Source organism: Gossypium hirsutum, chromosome D12 (genome assembly GCF_007990345.1).
Source record: "Gossypium hirsutum isolate 1008001.06 chromosome D12, Gossypium_hirsutum_v2.1, whole genome shotgun sequence".
Lineage (NCBI taxonomy): Eukaryota > Viridiplantae > Streptophyta > Magnoliopsida > Malvales > Malvaceae > Gossypium > Gossypium hirsutum.
This window is the reverse complement of record NC_053448.1, coordinates 6,977,634-6,985,195: the sequence shown is the minus strand read 5'-3', so window position 1 is coordinate 6,985,195 and position 7,562 is coordinate 6,977,634.

Sequence of the window (7,562 nt, the reverse complement as noted above, 5' to 3'; positions counted from 1 at the left end):
TGAGAAACTAAAGCACTTTGATGATTTAGGTTTAGCAGTCTAAAAATTGTTTTAGAAAAAATAAAGTTTTGAAAAGTGCTGGAAAAAAGAGAGTTCTGGTAGTTCAAGTGTTGGGTTTTGTTGTTGGATGATGGAAAGCACCAAAAAAAAAGAAAATAATAATAAATCCTTAAATGAGATCTATATAATTTAATATACTGATAAAAATATAAAATTTAAATACTTTTTAAATTATTAATATAATTTGTAAGTTGATTATTAACGTTCTCTCTCTTGGTAAAGTTGAAAGTAGAAAAAAATAAAAGAAATTTATATTTACCATTTTATCCTTATAAACATCTCTCTTTTTTATATTGACATTTATTAGGATTTTGCTTTAAATATTTTTTTATAAAATATTTTTTTTAATATTTAAGAAAAACTTATGATAAACAAAAAAAAGTATATTATACAATAAAGAATAAAGAGAAAAAGAACGAGAGAAAAACAAAGGAAAGAAATATGAATTTTATTTATGAATATGGATATTTACAGTACTTTTTTAAAATTTATATTTATAGACCAATTTAAATAGACTGTGATCTTTGAAAGTTTTCCCTTCTTTTATTCATTTGTACAACCTTTAAATTTTAGGGTTTTTTGAGAAAAAAGGATTTTTCTTGTAAAAATTGCTTTTTAAATTTAAAAAATTTGTAAGATTAATATTAAAAAAACAATATTTTCTTTTAAAAAATGAATTAAAACGTGATACCGAAATCATGTTTTCAAAAAGCATTGTTAAGTTTGAATATTTCAAAAATAGAGTAGGAAAAAAATAGTTGTCAAAACAATTGATATGTAAATAAATTCAAAACATATCATGGAAAATTTAGAACTGGGAAAAATTATTGATATAAAAAATACTTGAAATCAAAAGTTTTTTTTTTTTTTGAAATGCAAAGAAATCAAAGTAGGACTAGTTTTATATTGCATGCAAGATCTATTGAGTAAAGAAGTCTTGAATTATACCTGAATTGATTGATATCAATCACGAAATTTTGGTATTTGAATATCTTAATTAAAGAATAATTCATTTGTTTCCTATGCCATCTACAGATTACTCTATGTTTTATACGATTGTTATTATTTAAATAACCATATATTAATCAAAATTATTGATATAAATATATATAATTTTAAAATATATATTTATTAATGTTAAAGTACACACAAAAGGTTAGGCTCCATGTCAACCGGAAGCTTGAAACCTTGTAACATATATATAGAGGAATCTACTTACACTAACTAACATGGTTTTACATCATTTCATATCTTTTTTTACAATTGATATTTTAACAATTCAACCCGTGAATTTCATGTTCTATTCACGTAAATAATGCATGTTAAGTGTTTGAAGTAAAGAAATTTTTTTAACTATTTGTTTTATACAAAATTTTCTTTTCAAATGTTAAATATATATTATATAAACAATATTTTAAGTCAAAATAAAAGAGATATTGGATAATTTTAAATTTTAAATGCATGAAAAATAAAATTATATTATTAAATCTAACAATTGAATTACTAAAATATTAATCGTAGAAAAAATTATGAAATGATGTAAAAGCATGTTAATTTTGCACAGGTATGATAATGTTACTTGCAGACATTTAAAATATATTTTCTTGATGAAAATTTTGAAGGATTAAATGCTTGGTGAATAAGGTATATATAGTATTTTGTTTTTTGGTAGAACAATAAGAGTTGTAATTTTTTTTTGTGAAAAATTAAAATTACAAAGTAATTAAATTAGATCAACAAATGAGGATGCTCAAACAATCTTAAACCGAAGCTTCTAGTGCAAACTGACTTAGCCAAACTATCTGCAATTGAGTTCTCTTCTCTATGCAAATGTTGAATCTTCCATTGCTTAAACATATTTAGGACTTGAAGTATTCTCTTGATTAGGGTAGAATTAGAGTTTCCAGAAGAGTAATCTTGAATAATGTTAACGGCCTCAATACTGTCAGTTTGGATTGAGACCCTATCGAATCGTCTTTCCAAAACAAGAATTAACCCATCCAAGATCCCTTAAAGCTCAGCCTCTGTCACTGTGCAATTACCCAAATATCCGCAGAACCCAATGATCCACCCACCATTATGATCACATATATAACCTCCAGCTGTTGCAAAACCTTCGTCACACCTAATCGAACCATCTGTTCTCAAACAAACCCAACTACTAGCTAAATGTGAAGAGTGGAGATAACTGTAAGGCTTATGAAGTGCATTTTTGGAGATTAAAATGTATTGCTTTGCCCAACTAAACGAAATTTTAATAATCTCATAATTACTCCAAGAAATGCCTTGATAGGTAAGCAAGTTCCGGTTCTTCCAAATATGCCAAGCAATGATCCCAAAGAGGCATGGCCAATCCACCCCATCCAAAGAAATGTTGAGATGATTCTGAAGGTTTTCTATCATCCAAATAGAGAGGGAACTGGTGTAAAACCTAGAAAGTCTGTCTTCTAGAATGAGTTTATCCCAAATAGTTCTAGCAGTAAGGCAATCTCTAAGTACATGCAACATATCCTCATAATCCTGCCCATAAAACCCACAAGCGCTGCTACTCCCAATGCATCGCCTTACTTTTTCAGCCTTCGTAAGTAGGCATTGCTTGAGGGTGAGCCATAAAAAGAAACAAATCTATTGAGGGCTTTTAAATTTTCAAGGTATCTCCCAAATCTGATCTTTTGAATTTAATGTACCTTATCGAATATTCTCATAAGCACTTTTAAGAGAAAAAGAACTAGTCGAAGTAGCTCCCCAAGTTATTTTATCATGACCTGAAGAGGGGTATGGTGGTGGAACACCTGTAATTTCGTTAATGATCTCTTCTGAGACCTATAATCTGAAAATGTCCAAATTCCATGATCCGTCACCTGCAACCATACTACTAAGAGGACAATCCATATTAAGGTTAGAAAGAGATGGAATCTGTACAAATAAATGACCACAGTTTGAAATTCAAGGGTCATTTATGCCAACATTGAATACTATTTCCATCTTCGACATACCATAAAAGGTTTTCGCGAATAAAAGGCCATACCTTAGAAATAGATTTCCATAAAAAAAGAGCAGCTTCCCCGTGCTAAATTCTTAGGCAATTTGCTAGAAACCCTGTACTTTGATTGAAGGACCCAAACCCAAAGGGCATCACCGTTTAATATAACATTGAAACCAACCTTCATCATAAAGAGGTATTGTGATCTTTCAAGCACCTTAGGCCAAGACCGCCATGAGTTTTCGATTGATGCACCAAATCCCAACTTACTAAGGCCATCTTTGCACTGCCACTAGAAGATCCCTAAACGAATTTCCATACAATGCGCTTAATCTCTTCACATAGGCCTTTGGGGACCATCATCGTCTGCATAAAATAGCTTGGAATTGAAAGCAGAACTGATTGAGCTAAGGTCACCTTCCAGCTAAAGAGAGCTGTCTTGCATCCCAACTAGACAATTTACTACGCACCTTATCAACCACAAAGCGTAACGTATTATTGGTAACCTTTCATGGAAAAGGTACACCCAGATACGTTCCCAAGTTACTCACCCCCTGAAAACCAAAAAATCTACTAATACTCCTCCCTACACTGCCATCAACCCCTTTAAAAAAAATATTCGTTTTCCTCATTTTAGTCTTGTGTTCTGAGTAACTACAGAACTAATCAAAAATGTCTTTTATTACCTGAGCTTGATATTTCTCAGCTTGGCCAAAAAGAATCAAGTCATATGCGAAAAATAGATGTGATAGTGGTGGACCATTACGAGCCAATCGAATAGGGGACCAATTACCGGCATCAATAGCAATACAGATTCTATGGCCCAACCACTCCATGCACAAGATAAACAAATAAGGAGATAAAGGACATCCCTGGCGAACGCCCCTAATTGGCCGAAATTTAGAAGTTGGAATCCCATTCCACAAAACCTGCATAGTAGAGCTAGAAATTGCAGACGTAATAACATTACGAATGAAATTAGGAACATTTGCAGCTTGAAGCGACGCGTCATCATATCTCATCTAAGCTTTCTCTAGATTAGTTTTTATGGCCATCCATATCATGTTCCTCTCCGTACTCCTCATAGAGTGTATAACCTTTTGTGCAATGATGATGTTATCCGTGATGTCTTGTCCTGCTACAAAACCAGTCTATTTGGGAGCTATAATTCTCGAAAAGATCACCTTAAGCTTATTTGCAATTACCTTCATAACCAGTTTGTAAAGGACAGAACATAAACTAATAGGTTGAAAGTGAGCGGAGCCCTCAAGATTTTGAATTTTAGGGATAAGCACGATAAACAAGTTATTCAATTCTGAATCAATGCTTTCGTCATCAAAGACAACAATAAGAGTTGTAATTTATTTCTTAGATAAGTGTTATAAATGTGGTAACTTTTTTTAAGGTAACGTAAATGAAATAAATATTATGAATGTGGATTTTATTCATAACACAATTTTTAAATTTTTTGCTGCAAATTGTCATAGTCAAAGTAAATTAATTAATTATAAGATGCATATCGATATGCAATGACTTGAGATGTTAAATAATTGATTCAGAACTAATACGAAGTGAAGATACAACATGTCAACAGGAAAGGTAATAGGGTGGCAGTTGCTTTTGCTAAACAAGCCCTTATATGGGAGCTAGGTTTTTACAAATTCTTACAGCCAACTTCTCATGTTTTGAAGTTGATTAATGATGATTTAGAGGGATTGACAAGGATTGAATGAGATGTTTGTAATAGTTTCTATTTCCTTTATTTACCCCCCAAAAAGTAAATTAATTAAAATATTTCCACAGAATGCAATAATGGCATAACATTTCACAATAAAAAAATGATATTAAATCTTGATAATTTGCCTTAATATCTAGTAAAGAAGGGTAAACTACAAAAATAGTCACTTTTGTTTGCCTCAGATTACATTTTAGTCACTTATGTTTGAAATGTTACGTTTTAGTCACTTACGTTAACGTTTTGTTATAAAGTGGTCACTCTACCGTTAAGCTAAATGGGTTTTAACTGCCAACTTGGATGTCTTACGTGGTAGTCTAAATTAAATTTATTTAATTAAAAACCTATTTTCATACCAATAATTGGACATCCGAGTTGGCATTTAAAACTCATTTGGACTGCCACCTAGTACCGTCGTTAGGGAGGTAACGGAGTTTAACGGTAGAGTGACCATTTCGTAACAAAAAAATAACATAAGTGATTAAAACGTAACATTCCAAACATAATTGACTAAAATGTAATGCGAGGAAAACAAAAGTGACTTTTTTTTTATAATTTACCCAGTAAAGAATGTATAATTTTTAGGACTTACTGAAGTTGCTTAAATTTCTATGAGTTAAAAAAAGTATTTATAGTATAATTTAGGAGTTTATTAAAATTGATTTCTTAGAAAACTACCTAAGTAATTAATAAGGTTTTTTTAAAGAATAATCAAAATGGAAATATAATTTCTTTAAAAAAATTAATAGTGAATATTAGGTGTAACATATTTAAAAGAAACTAATCAACAAAATAAATTGGTTAATATCTCTTTTATTCCTATAGATTTGGTTAGCATTTATTTTTTGTATTGTAGCTGTAATTTTTCACTTTTACCTTCTTCTTCTTTTGTAAATAAAGAAGTTAATTACAACTAGCCATGATTAAACTTGTAGTGGTCACCAATGCTTTCTTGTAACACACCCCTACCAATCTGATTAGGAGGATACTCATAAATTTTCAGACCAATAGAGTCATTCTTACTTAACTCTACCAAAGAATCTGCAATCATATTCGCTGATCATAGAGTATATGATGCTTTTATGCGCCAATCCCTTGTTAGTTATTCTCTGATAATTCGCACTAAGTTCGATCCAACCTCCTCATATTGACCACAAATTGTATTTACTACAACTAAACTGCCACTCTCCACTAATAGTTATTTTATTCCTCTCCTCCATGCTATATCTAACCCATAATAGCCCAAAGTTCTGCTTCAACTACAGAACAAATACCAATATTTCTACTATACTCAGTAATCCATTTACCTTTATCTTTTAAAAGTTCTGCTTCAACCATAAAACAAATAGCAATATTTCTACAACTACCAATATTTTTCACTTTTACCTTTTAAAATTTGGGTGTCAAGTTAATCTAATTGATTTCAATATTCTGTTAAAGTCACACTAAAAAAGTTTAAAAAAACAGAGTAATAAAAATTAAATTGAACAAAAGTATTAACGCAAAAAATTGGAAATATAAATAAATAAATAAATAAATAAAAACTAGTTAAACGTAATAACAAAAATTAAAAGATATATGTGTGAGTTAGCTATTGAGAAAACTTACTTTGAACTTTTGAATCTTCATGGGAACAAAATTCTTCTTCGGTGGAAGAATTGTAAATTGAGATAAAATAGAGAATGGTTTTTATGTAGATAAATTTGGAAAAAGTTGTTGCCAACAATTAAAATTTAGTAAATGATATTAAATAATTGTAATTTTTTTTAAATTGTATGCTAATTTTTAGAAATATTACATAGTTACTTGTGTTAAGCAAAATTTTAAATTCCTCATTATTACTATCATATGGTTTTTATTTTTGTTTCAATTTAATCCTAAAATTTATTTGATTCTATTAAATTAACTCATATAAAATTTAGATCTTCAAGTTCGATATGGTGTAATGTGCCTAGATAGATAGAACAAAGGATACAAAAGTGTGATAATATCAATAGAATAGTGTATGATATTCGTGCTCAACTATAAATATTAGAAAAACTTAGCCAATATTCATAATAATATGGATGAGAGGAATCAGAAATTAGATTTCCAAGATAACAATAACATACCAACTAGAAATTTTCTCTGTCATCTTATAGCCTTCCAAATCGCTATTATGATGTTGACATGAAACTAAATGACAAAATCAACATATTTCTTTGGAAACTTCCTTTGCGTGAATGTCTCCTTAGTTTTTGCTGGTCCATGCCCTGGTTAATGGGTTCTGGTTGATCTAATTCTCATGGAATTATTGAGGCAGTAGGCAACTCCTCGTGGGGCTCGATCATAACAGTAACTCTCTGTTTTGAAAGAACCTTGTCCTCAAGGTTCTAGTCAGGGAAACACTTTAGGATGTGGTCCTTAGCTTCCCAAGTAGCTACTATAGGGGGAAGACCATCCCACTAAATAAGTAACTGGTTAATCAAATAGCTAGATTAGTCGATGACTCTTTTATCCAAAATCGCTATAGGTTTCAAAATCATTGTGTTGGTATCGTCCACAAGATGTAGTGGGGTGACCTAGTGTTCCAGGTTGTCGATGCATTTTCGAAAGAGGAACACATAGAAGATAGGGTGAATGCTGGCTGTGGTGGGTAAATCCAACTTGTAAGCCTCTTGCCCCACACAGTGTAGGACCTTAAAGGGACCAAATAATCTCCTACCAAGTTTTGATGTCTGTTAAAAGGTGGCAACATAGCAGCAGCATGCAAGCATCTAAGCTACTTAGCATCAGTATGTAAAT